Source organism: Oryctolagus cuniculus, chromosome 12 (genome assembly GCF_964237555.1).
Source record: "Oryctolagus cuniculus chromosome 12, mOryCun1.1, whole genome shotgun sequence".
Classification (NCBI taxonomy): domain Eukaryota; kingdom Metazoa; phylum Chordata; class Mammalia; order Lagomorpha; family Leporidae; genus Oryctolagus; species Oryctolagus cuniculus.
The window spans coordinates 69,969,143-69,993,668 of record NC_091443.1 but is presented as its reverse complement, the minus strand read 5'-3'; the positions used below and the strand labels follow the sequence as shown (position 1 = coordinate 69,993,668).

Sequence of the window (24,526 nt, the reverse complement as noted above, 5' to 3'; positions counted from 1 at the left end):
AAATGGACACTATGAGAAACAGTGACTTGATCAGCTCTTGTCCTGACTGTTGATGTACAATGTAATACTTTATCCATTTTAGTGTTTTTTTTTTTGTTCTAGTACTATTGGTTGAACTCTGTAATTAACACATAATTATTCTTAGGTGTTTAAATTTTAACTGAAAAGTGATCCCTGTTAGGAATTTGGAAACATTATGCTGAGTGAAATAAGCCAGTCCCAAAGGGACAAATATCATATGTTCTCCCTGATCGGTGACAACTAACTGAGCACCAAAAAGTAAACCTGTTAAAGTGAAATGAACACTATGAGATACAGTGACTTGATCAGCCCTTGCCCTGACTGTTGATGAACAACTTAATACGTTATCCGTCTTAGTATTTTTTTTATTTGTTCTACTTAATACTTTTGGTTGAATACTGTAATCAATACACAGTTATTCTTAAGTGTTGAAACTTAACTGAAAAGTGATCACTGTTAAATGTAAGAGTGGGAATAAGAGAGGGAAGAGATGTGCAATTCGGGACATGCTCAAGCTGACTTGCCCCAAATGGTGGAGTTAGAAACATACCAGGGGATTCAAATTCAATCCCATCAAGGTGGCATGTACCAATGCCATCTCACTAGTCCAAGTGATCAATTTCTGTAAACAATTGATCATAATGATAGGACCAAGAGCCAAAGGATCACATAAAAAAGACTAGTGTCTGAGAATACTAACTGATACAATAAAAAAGGGAGAGAATGGTCCAACATGGAAAGCGGGATACACAGCAGACTCATAGAATGGCAGATGTCCCAAAACCCTTAATAAATGATCTCTGTGAGTGAGATCCCAGTGGAAAGAACAGGTCATCAAAGAAGGAGGTACCTTTCTCTGAAGGGAGGAGAGAACTTCTACTTTGACTACGACCTTGCCTAAATATGATCAGAGTCAGTGGACTCAAAAGGCTTCCATAGCCTTGGCAACTCATGACAGGAGCCTAGGGTTGGCCGGTGCCATGGCTCAATAGGCTAATCCTCCGTCTTGTGGCGCTGGCACACTGGGTTCTAGTTCCGGTCAGGGCACCGGATTCTGTCCCCGTTGCCCCTCTTCCAGGCCAGCTCTCTGCTATGGCCCGGGAGTGAAGTGGAGGATGGCCCAAGTACTTGGGCCCTGTACCCGCTTGGGAGATCAGGAGAAGCACCTGGCTCCTGCCTTCGGATCAGTGCAATGCGCCGGCCGCGGCGGCCATTGGAGGGTGAACCAACAGCAAAAGGAAGACCTTTCTCTCTGTCTCTCTCTCTCACTGTCCACTCTGCCTGTCAAAAAAAAAAAAAAAAAAAAAAAAAAAAAAAAAGCCTAGGGTGATTACTGATGTCATAAACAAGAGTGTCAATTTGTTAAGTAACAACAGGAGTTACTGTGCACTTACTCCTCATGTAGGGTCTCTGTCCTTAATGTGCTGTACATTGTGATTTAATGCTATAACTAGTACTCAAACAGTATTTTTCACTTTGTGTTGCTATGTGGGTGCAAACTGTTGAAATCTTTATTTAATATATGCTAACCTGATCTTCTGTATATAAAGAGAATTGAAAATGAAGCTTGATGTGAATGGAAGGGGAGAGGGAGTGGGAAAGGGAAGGGTTGCAGGTGGGAGGGACTTTATGTGGGGGAAGCCATTGTAATCCATAAGCTGTGCTTTGGAAATTTATATTCATTAAATAAAAGTTAAAAAAAAGAGCTAGAACCCAGTAATGTTTAATGTCCTTCACTGTTTTATCTTTAAATCTTACCAATGCAAGCAAATGTGAAAATCCTTAAATTGCTGGCCTCAATGTTCCCATGTCAACTGGCATGTACTCAGGTTGGAGATCCTGCCAAAAGTCAAAGGAAAACATTTATGAGACATTGCTGATGTACGATCATATTAATCCTGTATGTCCAGCACTGCTGGCAAGCTTGGTGCATAAATAGCTGCTGCTGCCTTAATGATAAGGCCTCTTAAACACAGCTAAATGCAACGCGTAAATGGATTTTCTTTTTCCCCTCTTCCCTAACTAAGAGACTGATTATTGATCCCTACCTGGACGGTGCTATTGAGAGCAAGCCATTCATGAATACAAGCAGGAAGAATAATGGTACACTGCATGGGTAGTTTTAATAAACTACAATTGGGACACAGTCTCTACAGGGAAGAAAAGGTAACCAATCCAATTTTAATGAACCCTGTGCTTATTACTTGACTGCCAAGTCTGTGGGCATTCTATGGCTGCACATCAGGTAGGCAAGGACATTTGGGCTTTGAATGCTGTATATGCTGTATGAGGGTGAGTGCTGGATCCCAAGAACACTTTATACTCCTATTAAGTGATGCTTCCAAGTTTTCTCCATTGTCCTTGGGATGAGAAGTGGACTGATCTTGCACTGACTGCACCGCTGCAGGACAGGGGTATTCTCAGACAGTACAACAAATGCCAGCCTGTGGGAGCGAGGTTAATCCAAATCCTAAAGGCAGGAGGGTAAACCATGGCCAAGTTCATATCCCCAGGAGCTCTCTGAAGCCACATGAAACACCAAAGAAGCCTCAGGTCAGGAATGGACAGGTCATCAGGCTTACACATGGACCTGCAACACAGATCTTTCAGGTACACTGAGGTTCCAGGCTATTCTTTCCCTGGAAAGCTCATGAAACAAATACATCTGATTAACTCCACAGCATGGTCCACAGCAACAGACATCCATTCACTAGCTTACCACAGATACACATGAGGGTATTTACAAAAGCTCATGGAAAATGGAATTGAAAAATAACTTCAGTGCAAAAAAATCTGAAATCTATGCATACAGCTGTTTTCAAAATGTTCATGGGAAATGCATGTTGCAAAAAAAGGCATGGATATCAAAAAAAAAAAAGGCATGGATATCAAAAAACTAGTTGCATCAAAAAACTTGTCTTTTAGTTAATTTTGAATGAACTTTGTGAAGTACCCTCATATGTGTGAGTGTATTTAAATATCTAAGGCATTTTAAAGCTAGAAAATGTCTCAGTCATTCTGATATGGATTTTTGTGCTACCAGTACATAAAAGTGTACACTTGATGCTAAGATGACACATAAGTTTTATATTAATCATCTGCTGAAGATTTTTGAAATAATATATTTGATACTTCTTTCTAAAAAAAAAGCAGAACCATGGGTAGTAATTTAATGGATGGAATATATGCAATTATAAATATTAATATAAGATCATGTACTAAGGAAGTTCCTTGAAAATAAGGGCCACAGGGAAATTTTTTTCATACCCTTTACAGCACCTGCCCTAATGTTATCTACGTCACAGTCACTGGTATTTCTCTCAATTGTATTGCATGTTTTTTCCCTCAAATCTGAATCCTGTATTACCTTAACGTTTCAAAGACCAATGAATCATTTGGGATAATATCATTAGGCTGATATTATTAAAGACTGAGAATATTTGGCAAGAACTGAGGATGGTAGTTTTCATATGTGTGTGTGCATAAATATTCAAAGAGTTTATAAAAGTACAGATTCTTTGGCCCTGTTTCTGAAAGATTCTGAAGGAATTAGGCCTGGGAAAGAGTCCAAGACTATATATTTTCAAGAACAGGTCACTCTAATGCATCCAACCCAAAGATTCAACTCAAGAACTAAGTAGTAGAGGCTATCTTCAGGCCCAGTTAATTAGAAAACCTTTTCTGTTTTCACCAGTCCCTTGCTGTGTTATCTGGCTATGTTTGATATAACTGGAGCATTGAATTTAGCAGAGTGTCTGTAAGAAAAACATGTGTGATATTTAAAAGAACTGCCATCAATAGAATAGGTGGGTAAGACTTATTTGGAAGGCAGATACAAACCCAAACTTGCCACACTTGTGTTAATACACCAATGAAGCTATTAAACCAAAGAAGCTAGAGGCACATTTTCCAATACAATAAAGGAACAATATGTTCCTTTAACGTTTGGTTTCAGCATCCACTTTTGAGTAATAAAGCACAATATGGGGAATTTTAGCCCAAGATATAAAAACCTCCCCCCTTTAAATAGTTTGCAAATTTTAAGTGTTTATGTACAATGCATTTGTTTCCCTTGTCTCCCCCACTCTCAGAAGGTCCGTGCCTGTCACCAGATTTTTAAGGTGGGCTCTGAGTCATAAAAGGTTAAGCGCTTTGGATGGGAGATCTGAAAATGTTGCTTCTAATCTTAGTTCTCCTTCTACCTGATATTGAACCCTTCAACAAATGACTTCTCCTTTCCACTTCTCAGTTTTCTCATCTGTGAAATGAGAATGCTGACCTAGAAAAAAATCTTAGTATTCTTCCAGCTCCATGGTTCTAAGCAAGCCACTAAAAGTGGAAGCATGGTGCTGGTGCTGTGGTGTAGCAAGTAAAGCTGCCACCTGCAGTGCCGGCATCCCATCCAGTTTGAGTCCCAGCTGCTCCACTTCCAATCCAGCTCTTTGCTATGGCCTAGGAAAGCAGTAGAAGACGGCCCAAGTCCTTGGGCTCCTGCACCTGTGTGGGAGACCTGAAAGAAGCACCTGGCTCCTGGCTTTGGATCAGCACAGTTCTGCCTGTTGCGGCCAGCTGGGGAGTGAACCAGTGGATGAAAGACCTCTCTCTCTCTCTCTCTCTCTCTCTCTCTCTGCCTCTCTATAACTCTGCCTTTCAAATAAATAAATAAATATTTTAAAGAAAAGGGGAAGCATCAAGTTGAAAGGTATCTTGACACATCCAATCTAACCTCCTTATTTATGGGGGAGATAGCAAAACCCAGAAAGCTATCATATTATAGCTATTATGAGTGATCAAATACTGAACCCCAAATTCCCAACTTAATATATCAGTTCACTCTTTCTTCTAACATACAGCAAGTTTACAAAGCTCTATCCCGAGCTTACACTTTTGCTCACTGCCTGAAGGAGTATTTCAGGCAGGATTTTCCTTTCTTGGCTGAGAGAGGGGTACAAAGTGTCCTCTGGGGTTCTTTCCCAGATTTTCTCAGGGAGAGAACATGTGCCCCAGTCCCCAGAGAACTGAGATCCCACACGCACAGCTGTACAGCATGCAAGAAAAAGCTATGTACAACCTGAAAAACAATAATCAGCGTTTGCAAAAGTGCTCTGGGGTGTCTTCAGGAAACGTTTCAGGAGGACTGCTGTTATAAAAAGATCACTGGTTCTCTCCTCCTGGATCCTATTCCACACTCAGACATTAATGTTTTAGGTGCATCACTGAGACTCATTCACTCATCCAAATATCAACATTAGCAAGTGAGTCAATGCCAAGAGAGGCCAAGTCCTTTTTCTCATGCAGATTACTGTCCAGTGGGAAGCTCTGGCCTCCGGTGAGGTTGGCTGTACTTCTGCCTGTGTGTGCTGGGAGTTAGGGAGAGGCACAGACTCCTCAAGACCGACTCGTGCACTTGCTTTTGACCTCTTGCAAGTTTGCAAACACAGTATGGGAGATTCTTAATTGTCTCAACACAACCAGTTTGTCCAAGTCACTTTGGTCAAATCTAACAAAGCACTGGACTGTGTATTTCCTCATTCCATCAACGTTGGTTTGCTTTTCAAAATTTTACTTATCCAGAATACCTAAATTTTCCCTCCTTAATCTCCCAATATGGGGGCTAGTGTTGTGCTGCAGGGGGATGGGCAACTGCTTGTGATACCAGCATCTCATATTGCAATGCTGGTTCAAGTCCCCTCTTCTCTGCTTCTGATCTAGCTCTCTGCCTTTCACAACAATAAAATAAATAGTAAAAAAATTCCCAGTATGATTTTATCCTCCTAACTGAAGAGTGTGCAGAGTCACATCACTTACTCCTCCATTGTAGCTCTGTCAGTGGAGGAATCTAAACCTTCCCTAGCGTACAGGATGGGAAATCATTTAGTTAATTTATTTTATAGATGAGGAAAGAGTGATCTGGAAAGAAGACACAGTGTGATTATTAATGAATGACTACAAATCAAAGGGAAGGAATAGGAAGTACTTTTTTTTTAGCTTTTGATCTGTGTTGTGTTCTTTGTAAGATTTTATATGAATTTTTTGTATTTTTCTTTTTTATAACATTTTTTATCTATATAAAGTGAACAAATTTCATGTATCTCATACAGATAGATTTAGGAACATAATGATATTTCCCCCTCTACCCTCCTTCCTACTCACGCTCCCATCCTCTCTCTTCCTTCCTTTCTTATTCTTCCAATTTTTACAATGGCATTCTTTCAGTTTATTTTATAATTATAAGCTTATTTATTTTATAATCATAAGCTAAAGAATTCAACAAATAGTGAGAAGAAAAAAAATAAACACTGGTCCTCAACAGTAGAAGACAAAGGCTATAAACAATAATCAAATCTCAAAAGGTTTAAAATTATTTGTTTGAGAGGTAGAGGGACAAAGATGGGGTGGGAGGGTGGGGGGAGAGGGAGAGAACACTCACATCTGCTGATTCACTCCCCAAATGTCTGATTCACTCCCCAGTGGCAGGAACTGGGTTGAGCCAATGTCTGGTATCAGGAAGCCAGTCAATGCCTTCTATGTGAGTGGCAGGAACCTAATTATCTGAAGCAACACAAGCTGCCTACCAGTGTCTACCATAGCAAGGAGGTGGAATCAGGCTGGAACTGGCTATCAAACTACGGGACTGTAACAGGGGATACAGACAACTTATCCAGCATCTTAACCATGAGGCTACATGCTGCCCAAGTATTTTAAATATATTATTTCACCTAATTTTTGGAAACCTTGCTCAGCAGATATATTATTATCCTCCAGTCACAGATGCAGTAAGCAAGTCTCAGGGAGGGTAAATCATGCAAACCAGATGAAACAGCTACGAGTGGCAGCCGACACAGGTAGGGCATGCCAGACCAGGCTCACAGGGTGTGAGCTTACCAGACTTCGTCCAAAGTACTCGTTTTGTCCACCGCCCTTCCCCACTTCCACATCAGCTTGCAGCGATAGGAAGAGAAAGGGATTTGGGGCAGATCCAGTAGTAAACATAGTAAACAGCAGGTCCCTGACAACTTGATCAGGGGCCCAATTGATTGCCTCACTTCTGAGATCCACCCTTCTTCCACACTTCAAAGAGGAGAGAGAAAAGCACGAGGATCCCATCTCTGTGATAAAGAAAGCGGTGGAGCCGGCGCTGCGCCTTAGTAGGCTAAACCTCCTCCTGTGGTGCCGGCATCCCATATAGGCACCGGTTCAAGTCCCAGCTGCTCCTCTTCTGATCCAGCTGTCTGTTATGGCCTGGGGAAGTTTAAGACGGGCCAAGTGCTTGGGCCCCTGCACTGTGTGGGAGAGCTGGAAGGAGATCCTGGCTCCTGGCTTTGGATCTGACCAGTCTCGGCCATTGCTGTAACTTGGGGAATTAACCGATGAATGGACGACTTTTCTTTCTGTCTTTCCAAACTCTGTCTGTAATTCTACCTCTCAAATGAATAAAAAAAACTTTTAAAAATAAAAAAGAAAAGTCATCGTGTGCAAAGTTAAAGAAACAGAGAGAGAAAGCAGTGAGGACAGGCAGGATCTCCAAGTATCACAGGGGCTTTGACAATCAGGTTACGTCTTTAAGCTCCAGGACTGATAACAGCTTGGTAATTGATAATATAAGCAACTGCATGACTCCAGTTCACATATAGTACGTTTGGAGGGAAAAGAGCACCTCCCAATCATTATTTCTAAATATTATTCAGTTCATACACTCAAGGTGGCTGCTTTTATTTATTTATTTTTTTTTGCACCAAGAAGAAATAAGGTTTAATGGATGACTGCATCTGCTCCTCTGACCATCAGTACCAATTCTGTATCTACTTCAGGCAAACAAATACCCTTGTAATGGTGGCAGTCTGACTACCTCCACAATAATAAACATAACCATATTTTCTAGTTATCTGGAATTTTTCACTTTACAAAGTATCTCTACACGTATTTTCTCAATTTCTGCAAACACTATATAAAGTGAATAGTGTAGTTATTTTTCAACTGACAGCTAGGTTTTTATTTATTTTTTTAGATTTTACAGCTTTACTTAGGCATAGTTAAAAATAAAATTGTGTTGTTTGGTGTGTACGATGTGATTTATTTTATGTTTGGTGAGAACGCTGGTAATCCAGTCTCTTAGGAAATTCCAAGTACACCATACCTTGTTAAGTTGTACAGTCACCTGGCTGTACATCAGGTCTCTAGAACTCACTCATCCTACAACTGAAGGTTGATACTCTTTGACTCTCCCTCCCTTTCGAGATCCTACTAACCACCATTCTACTCTGTTAGTATGTTTGACTTTTTAAATCCCTCATATAAGTAAGATCACGCAGTATTTGTCTTTCTGTTCTGGCTTCTTTTACTTAGCTTAATGTCAAGGTTCATCCATGTTCCTGGAAATAGTAAAATTTCTTCATTTATATATCTCACATTTTCTTTATTCATTTATCAAAGACCTTTATAGTTCATTCTTAATAAGGGAACTGAAGCCACATGAAGTTCCCCAAATAACATGTCACAATGTAAAAACAATAAAAATTGTGCCTAACAAGAGCTAGCTGTGTACCACAGACACTAACAGTGATATATGTGTTCTCACTTAATTCTCATTCCATGAAGCAGGTGTTATAACCTTTATACAAATGGGAAATCTAAGGATTCAAGTGGCTAAAGTGACCTGCCTAAGGTCACACAATAACCTACTAGCAGAGCAATTCGAATTCAGCTGTAAGTCAAAGCCCATCATGCTAACCAAAATCTGTCCCGGTGTCTAAGTAATATACTATGAGGCTCAGAGATGCTATCCACTGCCTGAGCATCCAGATTCCAGTCAGCCCTGCCGTGCCTTACTCTGATGGTCAGAGACCTCTTTTGAAATATGGGAAAATGGAAGGCACTGGAAACTTCAGATAAAAATTCTTTCATATAACTCTTCATAATCCACATTAGGGAAAATTACCTCCGCCAGTGTAATTCAGTTGCCTGATTTGCTTTCCCTCATGGTGTCAAGCATTACTTCTCTGACTTTCTCCAGGAGTTGATGACAGTTACCTGGCTGCATGTGTGCAAAGGGTACAAAGGTGTACAGCAAACATGGTGTGCACACTCAGACCTCGTCTTCACTCCTTTCAGGGACTCTGAAAAACTGAAAAAGTATGTAGAGAAAAGAAAGGCTATGTTAAAGCAATTTCCTTTCTAAGAGCGACTCTCAGGTCTCCTTGCATATGGCGGATGTGCCAGTGAAAGTGTGGTGAGTACTGCTGAATTGCTGTAGGGCATGTGTCTCTGCATATATATGCATAATGTCCTTTTCACACGTTGGAGCTACCAGATGCCTGGTTCTGCTTGGAAGGGGTTTGGCAACCCACTTGAAATCATAAAGATTCATAACTCATTTATGCAAGCCGCAGACCCCTCTAGATGACATCTCCTCCTCTAAAGAATGATTGAGAGAAGGATGTAATATAGCTGAAAATGACATTGAAATATTAGCAGTGCAGCCAGGTTTCTATGAGGCCCCTAGCTAGATGCGGGAATTATGCAAGTCACAAGAAGCAGCAAGCCTTTAGGTAACAGGAGAAGCAAAAACAAAGAAAGCAAGTACTCTCGGTGTCAAGGACTGGCTGACTGTTGCTGTGCGGCAGGCCCTGAGGCACTGATTCATTTTACAGGCTGGATGCAGACCTGGATGCTGGACTCTCCAGGCTAGCAGGTGCTGGGCCACGCCACTGCTCCATTCCCACTGGATCTCTAAAACACTTTACCATCCCAGGTGGTAGAATAAGGTATGTGGGTGTGTAGGGGGGATATGAAGGGGTGGATTAGGAGGGACTCAGGATAAGATCTTGACTCTGCCCGAGGAAAGACTTTGTAACAGGCTCCCATAGGTGCCCCTGGCACCACCCTCGCTCCAAACCCTTCCCACTGGCTCTCAAAGTTTCTTTCTGAAACACCAAGCTCAAGTCACTTCTGTCTATTTCCTAATAGCCAAGCCTTCACTTGACTAATGGCACCTTGCTCCTTAGAAAAGAATACAAAGCCCTTTACTTTACAATGCTGCCTTTTCAGCTCTTGGCATGTGGCACTTCATGTGTCTTCTAAAATACTTCCAGTTCGTTGTACCTTTATTCTGCTATTCTCTCCTCCTGGAATGCCTTGCTCATGTCTCCAGGGGGTAAATTTCCTACTCATTCTTTAAGAAATAACTGCCACTTGACGAGCTGGGTGAAGACTTTCTCTTAAAAAAGATTTATTTTACTTATTTGAAAGGTAGAGTTGCAGAGAGAGAATGAGAGAGGGAGAGAGGGAGAGGAGAGAGGGAGAGAGAGAGAGGGAAAGACAGAGAAAGAGAGGGGAGAGAGGGGGGAGAAGAGAGAAGGGATAAGGGAGAGGGGAGAGGGGAGAGAGAGAGAGAGAGAGAGAGAATCTTTTATCTGCTGGTTCATTCTCCATATGGGCCAGACCAAAGGCAGGAGCCTGCAACTCCATACTGGTGTCCCACATGGATGGCAGGGGCCCAAGTACTTGCACCATCTTCTTCTGCTTTCCCAAGGTGTTCGATTGGAAGCAGAGCAGCTAGGACTCAAACTGGTGCCCATATGAGATGCTGGCATTGCAGGCAGCAGCTTAACTTTCTGTGTCACCATATCAACCCCAAAGACTCTCTCATGACACCTTGCACACGTCTTGACTTAACTACCTAGCACCCTTTATTATAATTATTCTTTTTTTTTTTTTTTTTTTTTTGACAGGCAGAGTGGACAGTGAGAGACAGAGACAGAGAGAAAGGTCTTCCTTTTGCTGTTGGTTCACCCTCCAATGGCCGCTGCGGCCGGCGCACCGCGCTGATCCGATGGCAGGAGCCAGGGAGCCAGGTACTTATCCTGGTCTCCCATGGGGTGCAGGGCCCAAGTACTTGGGCCATCCTCCACTGTACTCCCGGGCCACAGCAGAGAGCTGGCCTGGAAGAGGGGCAACCGGGATAGAATCCGGCGCCCCGACCGGGACTAGAACCTGGTGTGCCTGTGCCGCAAGGCGGAGGATTAGCCTAGTGAGCTGCGGCGCTGGCTGCTATAATTATTCTTGTATTTTACCTCTTTTATCCTTGTGAGACTATGGATATTTGAACGGTAGGAACAATGCTTAGAAATGTACCTTTAGGGACCGGCACTGTGGTGTAGCTGGTTAAGCCACTGCCTGCAGTGCCCAGAGTCTGGCTGCTCCATTTCTGAGCCAGCTCCCTGCTAATGAACCTGGGAAATCAGCAGAAAATGGCTCAAGCACTTGGGCCCTATTACCCATGTGGAAGACCCAGATGAAACTCCTGTCTCCTGTCTTTAGCCTGGCCGAACTCTGGCCATTGCAGCCATTTAGGCAGCGAACCAGCAGAACCAAGATTCTCTGCCTCTCTCTCTGTAACTCTGCCTTTCAAATAAATAAATCTTTAAAACAGAAAGTGTACCTTTATATCCTTTACACTGAGCAAAATGCCTGGCATAGAATAGCTTAATAAATACATAATGATGGAAAAACAAGGAATGAATAAGTCACTCATCTCTTTCCCGTATGTTTTTAGTAAAATAGCATGTGATCTTCCTTATGCTTTGATAGATGGTCTAGGGGTGATACTGGGGAAGAAAATAACTGCAGAAGGCAGTAGACTAGCATTCAGCTTTGGCATCTCTCTCCTGAAGCCCACCCCCTGTAGTAATTTCTTCTTTAGTTCCCATCCACCACCATGTTGGGTTCCCTCAGGTACCAGGACTAAAGGCCCCAGAGGGTGGTAATATTGTGTGCTACAAAGAGCTCAGGGTTTGTGATCAGATGGTCTGGGTCTGAAATCCATGCATGGCCACCAGCAGCAACTGAAGCTTGAACAAGAATCATTAATTTAGCTGAAATTCAGCCAAAATGATCATGAAAAAGACAAATATACATATAAATAAAAAATAAAATATAAATATAAACTTGCTGTGAAGATAAAATTCAACTATGGCTCCAGGCCATGGTTCACTGTAGGTCCTCAGTAAATGGTAACATTTCTTTGTTAATGTTTCCAGCAATCATTCCTCTTACTTCTATACTGCCCAGTTTCCCTTCCTCTAGAACAGAGCTCATTCTTGGTAAGGCAGTTAGAGGGTGGTTTATATACTATCATCATTTGAAATGATTTTCCAAATTATATCCCCATATTCTTTTTGAGAATCACTCCATAGTGTACCATCACTATTATGGATGGAAGTGTGTTTGCTTTTTCAGGAGTTATGAGTCACACGCAGGGTGAAGAATTACTTCTCTAGGACATACCTTTGAAAGTCTTCCTCTTTATTTTCACAGCCATAATTCTAAGTGGAACCCTAAACCTCTCACCCTGAAGTTGTTGTAAGAGCTTCCCAGCTGACCTTCCCATTTACAGGTTTTCCTCTTGTCAGTGCATCCTGTGTATAACTGCCACAATCACCTCTCAAACTTCAGAGTGACCTTCAGATGAAGAGTACTGCAGTAGCCCCAGGCATGAGGTCTCGTGTCGGGAGATGACTACATTTCCCCGATCACCCACCACGTGCCACTTCACACCCTTGTTCTGCCACCTGTGCTGCTGCTTCCAACCAGAGACCCTTTCCCTCCCTAGATGCAAAGCCTCCCTGACTCAAAGAACCAAAGAATTTCTACACACATTCAAGACACACTCAAATAGAAAAGGTCTCCCTTCATTATGACACCAGTGTACCTAGCTATTCTGTATGACTGCCCTTGTCATAGTCTGCTACAAGTCACTAGTCTTTGATTCTTACTGCCATATCAGCTTGTGAATTCTTTTTTAATGATTTATTTATGTATTTGAAAGGCAGAGTGACAGAGGGAGAGAGGGAGAGATGGAGAGAGGGAGAGAGGGAGGGAGGGAGAGAGAGAGACAGAGAACCCACTGGTTCACTCCACAAATACCAGCAACAGCCAAAACTGGGCCAGGCCAAAGCCAGGAGCCAGGAACTCCATTCAGGTCTCCCACATAGGCAGCTGAAAGTCAAGCATTTGAACCATTTTCACAGCCTCCTGGACACATTAACAGGAAGTTGAATTGGAAATGCAGGGTGGCTGGGATTCGAACCATGCACACCCATAAGTCATCTCAAGCAATATCTCACTGCACTACAGTGCCTACCTCCCCAATAGTGAATTCTTCAAATAGAGAGACTGAGTCTTAATCATTCACAGTTTTCTCCATGAAGTAGATGTTTGTTAAATTTGTACTGAACTGAAATGAAACCCTATACACCTTCCATTTCACCATTTACTTTGCTACTGCCACCTGCTAGGATATGCCTGTGTAGAATGCATTTCTATGGTTTTGCCATTCTTTGTATACTTTTCAACAGGATCTATTCTTTTCAAAGAGAGAATGTGTGAAAAATAAACAAAAGAAGATTTGCATATTTACTGGTCAATTTCATCTCAGAATTTGGGGTGGCTGGGCAAACCTCTCCAGTTAACACAGGGATTGTCTTCCTCTCCCCTCCCCTAAACTCCCCTAAGCTCCCCTCCTTCTCCCCTAACTCTCTTCCCCTAAACCCCCCTCTGCTCCCTTCCCCTTCCTTTTCTTTTGTAAAGCCTATTGTTAAAAGATAATGTTCCTTCCTACTCATGAAACCCAAACTGCTTCAGGTGAACCAGAAGAGAGTACAGCAAACTCCTCTGGAATTTTACCCAATCTAACTGCCTGGAGCAGCCCGGAATGCATACTTTCTATTTCCTATGATTGTCCTGAGACTAGGACAGGATTCTGTTCCTCGGTTTCCTCCATCCTAGGGGGTGACACCAAGGAGGCTGGAACACCACCGGAACATTCATTTCTTTGTGATGGAAGCATCACCTGCTGGAGTCTCAGGAACTGTTGGCTTATTCCTTGATTCAATGTTTATTCATTCATTTATTGACTCTTTTCCTTAAGTTAAGTGCTAGTATAAGTCCTGGGGAGATAAAAATACATACGAGAAAGAGGCTGACTCTCAAAGAAGTCACTAGAGTGGGGAGAGGACTAAACATGAATAAATGACAGAATAATAATGAGACAAATGGAAAATATATGTGCACAATCTTGGAAGGGTTCAGTGAAAGCAGATACTGATGTCACTTCCCACTCAGCTCTGCAGAGAACCTCAAAGCTTCCCAACACGGAAAACTCACTCAGGCCCCAAGTGTCCCCCAAGAATTTGAAATGCCTCTTTGGAAAGACTGCTGATCTATCACAAAGATCACTGATATTGTTGTGAAAGTGGCAGTAAGAGCCCAAATTTCACCCCTCAAGAGCTTTTCTCCTAATAGAAAAGCATTGCTCTCATTGCAGCAATTCAAAATCTCCGCTCTCTGACCAAGTACAAGATACAGTATGTAGCTGAGAAGGAAAGGTAGGTGAGGCACACATAGAACTTTCAGTAAAATCCTGCTCCAGAGCTAAGTCTAGAATTGAGCTGCCTGGCAGCCACATGTAGTTATTTGATTGTAGATTACTTAGAATTAAGTAAACTTAAATCTCCAGCCACATTTCAAAAGCTTGCTAACACATATGTCTAGCGACTACTGTGCAATACAGACACCGAGCTTTTTCACCATCACGATGTCTCTTCAGATGTTGCCGCTCTGGAAAATAATCTGGACTTCTATTTACCAATTTTCTGATTCTGTGATTTTTAAAGTGCCTACTTGGCAAAAAAAAAAAAAAAAAATCAATTATGAGTTCAGGAGGACCATAAGAGAAAGTTATCTGCTTTGGAAGGGTTTAGAGTCTAATGGGAAAGATACAAATTTTTATAAGGCAAATAAAAAGAACACTGGGTAGTATGAGTACACAGAGACAAAAGTCTAATTTTGCCTTAAGAGGGAGTAGAAGAGCTCAAAAAAGAGGTAACAGTTGATTTGATTCTTACAGGACGAGCAGTGACTTTCCTAATGTATACACTGAAGGGCATTGGAAATGGCGAGGACACCATAGGCAGGGGCATCAGGATGGAACATCCGCAAGTCATTTAGTATTCCTGCAGCACAGCATAAACTTGCAGGAAGCTGGTGAGAACAGGCTGGCAAAGTAGATGGCACAAAGTACTAAGGGGGATTGGGTGAGCAGGTGGTGGGAAGAAGGGAGGTTACAAATTAGATCATAGTAGTTAGCGTGCTGAAGTTATACAAAACTGTGCTTATGCTCAAAACTTTCCACTACCTGCCTTATTGCCTTTGGTAAAACTTAAAACCTCTTTGAAACTCATTTTTTTTTCCATTGGCAAAATGGTGCTAAACTGCTAACCTTTTACGATTGCTGTATGAACTAAATGGGACCATGTACTTGTCCCAGTGCATGGCACATGTCAAACATCCAAAGGTAAAAGTTAACAGCATTTATTCTGGGAGGAATGTGGGTTACAAAAGGCCTTGTGCAGCAAAATAAAATGATTATATTTTGCACAGGAGTAAGACATAGGATAGTTACTGATGTTAATATTAATAGTAACAATAAATAAAGCAAGATTTACTGAGATTTACTAAGATTTACTGAGTATTCACTACATATCAAGCATGATTTCAAGTGCTATAAATAAACACCTTGTCTGACTCCACTAACAACCTTAGGAGCCAGGCTACCACTACTACCTCCCTTGAACAAAGGAGAAGATGAAGACATAAAGAGATTAAGTCATCCATCCTACTGTAATACGTGACAGAATTGGGATTCAAATCCAGACATCTGGTTTTTTAATCTACCTTTAGTCCACAAGCTATTCTACCTTTGCTAGAAATTCTTTGGCAAAAGCCTGCCTGATCTTAGTTCAAATTATTTCCCACCACATCATGGCTTCAAAATAATTTTTATTTAAGTGCAGATCTTCAAAACAACATTCTCATGCCGTGAAAGTTAGTAAGCCAGTACATGTGCTATAGAAACCCATCACAGAAAGCCGCTGGGTAGAAACGATCCAGAGCTTGATAAACTGTGAACCGCTCCATAGGCAGGTTCTAAAGTTTCCTTGGCTTATCAGGAGAGACTACCATCTCGTAGCATCCTCACCAATCACGAGTCTTTAAAGACTCTCACTTTATGTAAATTCTCTATAACAGTAAGCTTCTTCTCATGAAAATGACTCAGAGGTTTGCAAGCAATATTAAAGACAAAATGTCTGGGGAGAATCTTGCAGTGTGTGGCACTGAGCAGGTTCTTACTGAGAAGGAGCATTTGCTGCTGAGAGCTTTGTTCCCTTACTTACAGCACAATATCCCACTATGGCACTTCTGGAGTCCTGAAAAGCTGCTCACAGGACGCACTCAAACTCTGAAATATCTTCAAGATGCAGAGGAGTGTGTTATATAAGGGCGCTTCAAAGACTTCATGGGAAAATGAAACTTTTAAAAGATCAGTTCATTTTTTTGCACCAAAAGTGAAATTTATGCATATATTTTGCTCCTTTTTAAAGATGTAAATATTCATTCAAAAGGTAGAATGACAGTGAGAGAATGATTGACACAGAGAGCTATCATCCATCTGATGGTTTAGTCCCCAGATGCCCACAATATCCAGGTCTAAGCCAGGAATTCCATCCAGGTCTCCCACGTGGGTGCCAGAAACTTGGGCCATCATCTCCTCACTCTCTTGTGCATTAGAGAAAATTGGATCTGATATGCGCAGTAGCCAGGATTTGAGTCAGATGCTCCAAAATGGGATGCAGGCATCCCAGGCAGTAGCTTAACCTGCTATGCAACAATACCTACTCCATGCATAGTTTTTCAATAACACACTTTTCCATAAACCTTACTTACTTGTTTATTTGAAACGGACAGCTGGAGAGAAAAGGAGAAACAAGGGGGGGGGGAAGATATATATATATATATATATATATACACACATATATATATATATAGAGAGAGAGAGAGAGAAATCTTGAATCTGCCGCTCACTCCCCAAATGGCCACAACAGTCAGGGCTGGGCCAGGCTGAAGTCAGGAACCCAGAGCTTCTCCTGGTCACACATGTGGATGGCTGCTGCCTTCTCAAGGGCAACAGCAGGAAGCCGAGTCAGAAGTAGAGCAAAGCTGTACTTTGGAAATTTATATTCATTAAATAAAAGTTAAAAAAAAAAAAAAAAAAAGAAGTAGAGCAGCCAGAACCCAAAATAGCACTCCAATATGGGATGTCAGAGTCACGAGCAGTGGCTTACCCTATTGTGTCACAATGCCTGTTCCCTCCATAAACCATTTGCAGCCCCTTTAATACCTGGGTTTCATAATTTTTTGCACCAAAACAAACTTATCTTTTAATTCCACCTTCTACAAACTTTTTAAAGTGCCTTGATGGATAAAACATTTCTTAAAGCAGATGCAACCCATCCTATGACCTACAAAATTTTCAGCTCTTCTTCTTTAGAACCTCCTATGATTCAATTTCCAACAACACTCTGCAATATGTCCCTGTATTTACCCAAATCTGGGCCCAGGAGAGCCTTACACATTGATGCTTTCATTGAATGACCTCACTAACAGCCTCCTCTCTCAGTTCTCCTACATGTCTCTTCCTCGGATACAATATCCCTTTAGTTTGATGTCTGTCCTCACATAATTCCACTCTATGAGTGAAATGATAATAATTCTCCCCCAAATCTGATTCAGTGCTTTAGAGCTAAGCTGTTCCCTGGGCCTTGACTAGGAAGACCCACTGCCCAGTTAAGACACTGGTGTGAGTAGGCACTGGTAACAGTGGCATGCTCTTTTCCGCTGGCAATGCCAAGAGATCACTGCAAAGGGCACATTCTCAAACCACCAAAGGCAAACCCTTTGCTGCTCTTACACATCTGGTAAGAGTGGAAGGCAGGTCCAGGGCAGCCATCAGCAAGCCAGCGGAGGTGAAGTCTCAGAGGTCAGGATTAGGGAAGGGTAGGGTTCAGGTGGCTAACAGGCAGTTTCCAAGCCCTGAGCGAAGCAAAATTCTTGGAGAGGTGCACAAGAATGGCAGCTGGTAGGAGAATCAGAAAGTTGAGTGCTGCTCCGGCACTTGATTAAAAGCAGATTGCTGAAGGCTGAGTTGTCATGGGAATCGCACTGGACTAGAAAGCTCACTGTGGGTCTGAGGCCTAGAATTACCAGCTCTATGACCTTGAGCAAATCATTTAACCTCTTTTATTCCCTGTTGTTTTTTTATCATTAAAGTGCAGATAATTGAAAATAACAAAAACTGCAAAGAGGTTTTCTTTTTTTAACTGAGAAAATGTATTGCAGCTTCTATTTTTCAAGTATTTTGAATTTTTAAACTATTCTCATGTGAGGAATTTGTGGCCAGGCAGTGGTTCACAAATGTTGACTTAAACACTTTCACGTTAATATTTCAGTGCTGTTTTCTAACAGACATCTTTAAGGCATGGACAGCTTAAGAGTCTTGGCCAAGGTTATGCTGCTGAGTGTACCCATGCAGTCTGGCTCCTGAAACCCACGTTCCCACCATCGTAATGCACCGTAGATGACAACCTGTTACAGGCACAGTAACTCATCTCAGCTTTGGAGACAGAGGCATCAGGCTGCTTCCTGAGGTAGATTGTTAGGAAACTGGCGCAGTTTTAGCCAGGTGGCCACATGGCCCAGCTACCTGAGCCAGGCTCCACCCCCATCCTAATGGGATTCGATGCTCCTGCTTCCCTGCCCGCCCTCAGGCAAAGTTTTAAAAGGGCCTGTTCCTGAACACATGCTCTCTTGACTCTTCTCTCCTACGCTCTCTTGGTTCTTCTCTCTAGCCTCCTCCTCTGGTCTCTTGGCTTCTCTCCTGTGCTCTCTTGGCCTCTCTTGGCTTCTCTCCCCCTCTCATCTCTCTTCTCCCTCCTCTCTCTCTCTCTCTCTCTTATAGTCTCCTTCTCTTTTCCTTCGCCGCCCCTTCAATCCAGTCTGTTGGGTGTTCCCCAATAAACCCTTTCCCATTACTCCGGTGTTCGGTGTGTTTTGCGATGGCTAACATTAATATAAAACATAGATGAAAGCTACTCATGGTCATAACCAGATTCCAGGACCCAAAGGAATGAGCCCAGCACCTTTGTATAGCATTGTTCTGCTCTCACTTCTTTTTTTATTTAATAAATGTAAATTTACAAAGTGCAACTTTTGCATTGTTGTGGCTTTTCCCCCCATAACCTCCCTCCCACCCGCAGCCATCCTATCTCCCACTCCCTCTCCCATCCCACTCTTCATCAAGATTCATTTTCAATTATCTTTATATATAGAAGATCAACTTAGTATACTACGTAAAGATTTCAACAGACTGCACCCACACAGAAACACAAGATAAAGAGTACCGTACGACTAGTAGTTTTACCATTAGTTCTCATAGTACAACACATTAAGGACAGAGATCCTACGTGGGGAGCAGGTGCACAGTGACTCCCATTGTTGATTTAACAATTGACACTCTTATTTATGACGTCAGAAATCACCTGAGGCTCTTGCCATGAGCTGTCGAGGCTATGGAAGCCTCCTGGGTTCACCAACTCTGATCATATTTAGTCAAGGCCATATCACAATGGAGGTTCCTTCCTCCTTTCAGAGAAACGTGCCTCCTTCTTTGATGGCCCGTTCTTTCTGCTGGGATCTTGTTCACTGCTGAGATCTTTAATTCAGGTCATTTTTGCCACCGTGTCATGGCTTTCCATGCCTGCGAGACTCTCATGGGCCTTTTAGCCAGATCCGAATGCCCCAAGGGTTTGATTCTGAGGCCAGAGTGCTGTTTAGGGCCTTTGCCATTCTATGAGTCTGTTGTGTATCTGGCTTCCCCCACAGGATCTTTCTCTCCCTTTTAATTCTATCCTTCATTATTTGCAGACGCTGGTCTTATTTGTGAAATCTCTTCCACACTTAACCTATCTTTTTGATCAATTATGTACTTAAACTAATCACTTTAACAAGAGAATTGGCATTGGTACATGCCTCCTTGATAAGATTGAATTGGAATCCCCTGGCACATTTCCAGCTCTGTCATTGGCAGTAACTCCGAGTGAGCATGTACCGACCTGTATATCTCCTCCTTCTCTTATTCCTACTCTCACATTTAACAAAGATCATTTTTCTGTTAATTTTAAACACCTTAGCATAATTGTGTATTAACTACAGAGTTCAATCAATGGTATTAAGTAGAACAAAACAACAACAACAAAATACTAAAAGGAATAAAATAGTAAGTTGTTCCTCAACAGTCAAGACAAGGGCTGATCAAGTCATTGTTTCTCATAGTGTCCATTTCACTTCAACGGGTTTCCCCCAGGTGTTCGGTTAGTTGTCATCGATCATGGAGAACATATGATATTTGTCCCTTTGGGACTGGCTTATTTCACTCAGCATGATGTTTTCCAGATTCCTCCATTTTGTTGCAAATGACTGGATTTCATTGTTTTTACTGCTGTATAGTGTTCTGTAGAGTACATATCCCATAATTTCTTTATGCAGCCACCTGTTGGTGGGCATTTAGGTTGATGCCAGGTCTTAGCTCTTGTGAATCGCTGCTCTCACTTCTGAGTCTTCACACTGGCCCTTTCCTTCGTGTACATTTGCACCATCTTCCTCTTCTGTGCCCTGCCATCTCTCTCTGCTCATGAGCTTCTCAGCTAAATCCCTGGGGGCACAGTGAGTAGGAATTAGAATGCTTTTCATCAGCATTTCAAAGATTTTTTTTTAAGTCCACAAAAAATTAAAAACAAAAAGCCCTTATTCTTTTTATTGGCATAGACACAGATCCCAGGACCCAGGATCCCACTCAGAAGATACACCAAAGACATGAACAAGTCCAGGGTTTTTCAGAATCAAAAGCGAGCCATCAGGACTGGCGCTGTGGTACAGCAGGTTAAGCCTCCGCCTGCGGTGCTGGCAGCTCTTGCGGGCAGGGGTTCATGTCCAGGCTGTTCCTCTTCCAATCCAGCTTTCTGCCATGGCCTGGGAAAGCAGCGGAAGATGGCCCAGGTGCTTGGGCCCCTGCACCCAAGTTGGAGACCTGGAAGGAGCTCCTGGCTCCTGGCTTCAGATCGGCCCAGCTCCAGCCATTGTGGCTATTTGGGAGTGAACCAGCTGTTGGAAGACCCCTCTCTCTCTCTTTCCCTCTATCTGTAAAACTGCCTCTCAAATAAATAAATGAATCTTGAAAAAAAAAAAAAAAAAGCAAGGTATCCATGACTGTAACATGGTTTGAAAGGGTATCTTATTTGATAGTAGCCAATAAAGCAGGAGACAGTGCCAATCAGGTAAGTAGAAAGAACACCTCTGGCCAGAATTAGAAAGGCTATTTTGGGATATGTCAAAAGGAGTAAAGCTAGATTGGAAATGACTGCAAAGGTGATTAAATAGGTGAGAACAAAGTGAACACTTCCTAAGTCTGGCTATGAAGGAAAAATTCTTAATCATTTTTTAATTGTGCTTCATAATTAGCCAAGTTCCGTGGCTGGATTAAAAGATCTTTCATAAGTCAGAAGCTGCTGTGGATCTTTGCTAGGGCAAGTGTTAGGGGTTCAAGGATGGAGGTACTGCTGACACCCTTTCAATTTGTATAAAGATTTGAGAATTCAGGCTTTATAATCATGTTTGTTCAAAAAGCACATTTATTGTTCTATTTCTGCTTTTAACCCTTTCTAAAAGAAATGAAAAACAGTGACAAAATTTTCCAGAACAACAAAATCTCAATGAACAGTGAAGGAAAGAGCTACTGGAAATTGCTTATGAGGCTGCTAGAGATAATGGATATGTGATATCAGAGCCATTTCATAACATCATCACTGACAAGTGGCAAAGAGAAAGGAAATGCTGAAACTTCATCTGAATGAATTATCCCATACTAAATATTCTTAATTAGTACCACAGAAGGCTTGGAAAACAGGTTAATTACTTACAGAAATAAAATAATATAATCACCTCTAACAAGTGTGCATATATCAATGTATAATTTCTGCTGGAAAAGCAAATCCTCTCCAAATTAGGGGGAATTAAGGATAAGTCGGAGAGAAAAATAATACTTTTAAATATGTTTGCTCACACATTTATTAATTTTGTGATCATTTATTCAGCACCTCTATGAATATATGAATACATGACTCTTGTTCACTGATATGGCCGCACCAAAAAAACAGCAACAACAAAAAACCCACAACAAACAATATGCCCTCAAGAAGCTTGCAATCCAAAGAGAAAAACATTTAAATCTCATATAAACTCCTTCTTCTCTGTATCTCTCTGTGAGTTTTTATTTGGTTTATGGCTTTGAAGAACCTATAAGTGCAGACTAATCTGTAATTGATATCTTTAGCCTAACCTCTTCTAACAGCAAAACAGCCATGTTTCTAAGGCATAGTAGGCCCATTGGGTGTCTACACGGATATCTTAAAAGGCTCTCCAATTAGTGTGTCTGAATCAGAGACAGTGGTTCCTCCCATTCCTTCCTGAGCCCTTCATCAACCTCTACTGATGTTCAAGGCCAACCACAGAAAAAGCTGATGTAGCAGAGAAATAGAGAGGATGTATGAATAGGCCCAGAGGGGCTCCATACTTGGTTTAATGTTCTGCTGTGACTCTCTTGAAATCCATAATAACTTTTTCTTTGAACTCCTGTTTTGTATGGGAACACCAGAGCATGTGTGCAAGAAAAGATACATAGATGAAAGGAAAACCTTGATATTTTAGTAGTTTTAATGGCATGTTTTCCCTCTGCTTTTTTTAACAAGGGGCTCCATATTTTCATTTTGCACTGGGCTCCTGTCTTAGTAGGCTTGGACTCCCATAACAAAATGCCATAGACTGGGCAGTTTAAACACCACACATGTATTTTTGACAATTCTGGACACTGGGAGTCTGAAATCAGCATGCCTGTTGGGTTCTGGTCAAGGCCTTCTGCTGGCTTGAAGAAGTCAACCTTCTTGCTATGGCCTCACATGGCACGTGGTATTTCTCTTTCTCTGCCTATTAGGGCATGAATCTCAGCATGGGGCTCTGCCCTCATCCCCTCATCTAAACCTAATTACTCCTCAAAGACCCCCCCCCCCCACCACCTCCTGCTACCATCAAATGGAAGGCTAATTCAACACATTCAATGTGGAGGGCAAAAACATCAATCCATAATGACCCCATAAATTGAATAGCTAATCCTGTATATGAATATTGTAAAAATGAGTTAAGGACAGTGTGGACATTATGCCATGTGAATACTCTATTCTAAGTATGCTAAGATATCCTATTTTTTTCTCCTTTTTTAAGATTTTTTAAAATTTATTTCAAAAGGAGAGTTAGAAAGAGAGCGAGAGCCAGAGATCTTCTATCCACTGGTTCATTCCTCAAATGGCTGCAACAGCCAGGGCTGGGCCAGGCCAAAGTCAGGAAGCAGGAGGTTTTCTGGGGCTCCCCCATGGGTGGCAGGGATCCTAGTGTCTGGGCCATCTTTCACTTGTTTCCCAGGCTATTAGCATGGAGCTGGATCAGAAATGGAGCAGCCAGGACACCCATATGGGGTGGTAATGTTGCAGGTGGTGGCTAACCAGCTGTATAACACTGCCATTACCTTCCCTTGCTTCCTGCTGTTTTAATTTGACTTGAGTGTTAGCATTTGCTCCTTCTATTCTGTGGCCTCTGGTTTAGCTTGACTGGTGGCAGACTTGGAAGTTAAACTGTATCAAGACATTTCCCCACCGGATGGTGAATGGATTCTCTTTACACAATATGATAATTAACAAAGCATCTTTTTGACAATCCATGGAAAGATTTCTTAAAAAGATGCATAGTGAACTTCTCATCACAGCCTTTTCATTTGAAAACCAACACTTGCTGTTCTCCATAGGATTTAACTATTTTATTTCACCATTGACAAAGATACTGAAGCTTTTTCATGTTCAAATTCACAACTTGCCAATGACATTTTAAAATTCTCACTCTCCAAAGGCAGAAGTGTTTCTGAAATCCCAAGAGTACTCCTTGAAGGCATTCTTCCCCTCGCAGCGCTTCGTGGAACAATGTAGTATAATACACTCTCCAAAGTACAACTAATTGAAGCACTTTTTCTTCCTTAGTTTCTTCAAAATACCTATTATATTTGTAATTTTATAAATCAGATATGCCAGAAATCACTACCTTTATGTACTTGAGAATTTCATCATTTGTTTGCCTTGAAAAAGATGTCAAGGGGAGCCATGTACATTTTGGGGGACGGCATCTCAGTAAAACCTATCTTTAGAACACAGTGACTACAAATGGGTTCTGCTTTGGCACAGAATGGCAAGAAGGAAGAAGGGAAGGATTAACTTTTTCTTCACTTAAAAAATTAGGCAGCATAGATTGACACTTCACAGTAATGTCTTAATATTCTCTCATTTAATTATGTAAATCGTCAAAGAAGGCTGCTGTTGATGGTAATTTGCACGTGCGGAGGTCTGCTTCCCAAGGTAAGCTAATTTAAATCAAATTATAACTAAAGGAGATTTACCACTTGTTGATTTAGACAGACAATCATTTATAACTCCACCAAAGGCCTGCTAAAGACTGC

General features: G+C 41.8%; 1 protein-coding gene across 2 annotated transcripts in view; it reads right to left on the bottom strand.

The window, feature by feature from the left end:
* SEMA6D (semaphorin 6D) overlaps positions 1 to 24,526 on the bottom strand; it is a 666,912-nt gene that overhangs the window by 432,486 nt on the left and 209,900 nt on the right. Inside the window, exon 2 of one of the 2 annotated variants that reach the window (XM_051822408.2) lies at positions 1,780 to 1,860. The exons of the other annotated variant lie outside the window; for it this stretch is intronic. The gene's annotated coding sequence lies outside the window, so the exon portion shown is untranslated. The remainder of the gene's footprint in view (positions 1 to 1,779; positions 1,861 to 24,526) is intronic. 2 annotated transcript variants of the gene reach the window in all.